At 39.8% G+C, this 1,759-nt stretch overlaps 1 non-coding gene across 1 annotated transcript; it reads left to right on the top strand.

The window, feature by feature from the left end:
* The first annotated feature begins 939 nt into the window (after positions 1–939).
* LOC122298029 lies at positions 940–1,047 on the top strand. The gene has a single exon (XR_006239087.1). It is a non-coding gene; the product is annotated as a small nucleolar RNA R71 (small nucleolar RNA).
* Positions 1,048–1,759: the final 712 nt, after the last annotated feature.

Here is a 1,759-nt window from a genome sequence, read left to right as displayed (position 1 = left end):
ATTACCTCGGCTTCCTTGGGGAACTCGGTACTATTATTGCTTTGTTCCTCTTCAACATCATCTTGCTTATCAGTTGTTGGGATGTGTAAGGACTTACCACTTCTTGTCATAATGGTATTGACTTCTTTTAAATTTTTTTGTGCCATATGCTGACCTTGGGGTGCGGATTGAGGTTGAGAAGGAAACTTGCCATGCTCATTCACACTCAAGGAGCTCATTATCTTGGATATATGACTCTTTATCTCTTTGTTTTCTTCAACAACCTGCGTAATCAAATATTCAAACTTTTGATTAGTTTTACTCAGTGCCTCAATAAAAGCATGTAAAGTATCTTCTAAGGGGCTCCTAGAAGATGAAAGTGCATGATATGGTGCAGGATATAATCTAGGGGGCTGTACAGGTGGCTGGTTTTCAAATTTCCAACTAAAATTGGGGTGATTACGCCACTCAGGATTGTAGGTATCAGAGAAAGGTGCAACAGGCTTCATGTACATACCTAAGGCATTACATTGTTCCACATACATCCCTCTCATCTCAGCAAATGTGGGACACTCTTGGGCAAGGTGATCTACCCTGCCACACACAAAACATGGTCCAAAAGACTCTGCATGATTAGCCACGTGTGTTGGCTTTAAGTCTTTATTCTTCAACACCTCTAGCTCCCTAGTGAGCATCTCAACTTTAGCATTTAGGTTATCTTCTTCCCTGAGATGGTAAATTCTACCACCATTTAGGTTTCCTGCAGGTCGCGACCTATTTGTGCTCTCAGTAGCACTAGGTCCAGTCCAAGTGTGAGCTTTTTCAGCAAGCCCATTGAGGTATTCTATGGCCTCATCAGGATCTTTCTGTAAGAACTCACCATTACACATAATCTCCACAAATTGACGCTCTCTAGGTGTAAGTCCCTCATAAAAATAGCTCACTAAGCGCCAATTCTCATACCCATGGTGAGGACACATACTCAATAGCTCCTTAAATCTCTCCGAAGACTGATACAAAGTCTCACTGTCCTTTTGTACAAAGGTGGAGATTTGCCTTTTTAAAGCATTGGTCTTATGTTGGGGAAAGTATTTATTAAAGAAGACCTGAGTCATATCATTCCATGACCCAATAGATCGTGGTCTCAATGAGTATAGCCAACTCTTAGCTCTATCCTTCAAAGAGAAAGGAAAGAACTTAAGTCTCACAATGTCATCAGTTGCATTTTGACTATGAAAAATTGCAACTACTTCCTCAAACTCCCTAATGTGCACATATGGATTTTCATTTTCCAACCTATGAAAAGTAGGGAGTAACTGTATCATCCCTGTTTTAAAATCCAATTGGTGAATATTAGCTGGAAACATGATGCATGATGGTGTTGCTGTACATGTAGGGTGGAGGTAATCCTGAAGGGTCCTAGTGGGTTGATCTTCGTGTTCACTCATTTTCTCAGAATTAGAAAAATTATCAAACAAATGATCAGAAAAATTAAACTCTGACTATAACACAGGTCTACAAGCAAACCGAACCAATGCGTCTCTATACCTGTGCATGCAAGGTAGAGAAAAACGCAACACTTAAAAAAACTACAAAAAGAAATAAAAAAATAAAATAAAGATGCAGCAAGCTAAAAGAGGGAACGAAGTTACCACCTTTACAAACTGTTGAAAAGAAAAACTATCTCACAATTCTTCTACCGTCTCCCTGGCAACGGCACCAAAATTTGATTACGCCCAAAGAATAATACGGTAGTTGTAGCACAGATTTGGGGTGTCGA

The sequence above is a fragment of the Carya illinoinensis genome, chromosome 15 (assembly GCF_018687715.1).
Source record: "Carya illinoinensis cultivar Pawnee chromosome 15, C.illinoinensisPawnee_v1, whole genome shotgun sequence".
In the NCBI taxonomy this organism is placed as follows: Eukaryota; Viridiplantae; Streptophyta; class Magnoliopsida; order Fagales; family Juglandaceae; genus Carya; species Carya illinoinensis.
The sequence above is the reverse complement of the archived record's forward strand: the minus strand, read 5'-3'. Positions and strand labels throughout refer to the sequence as shown.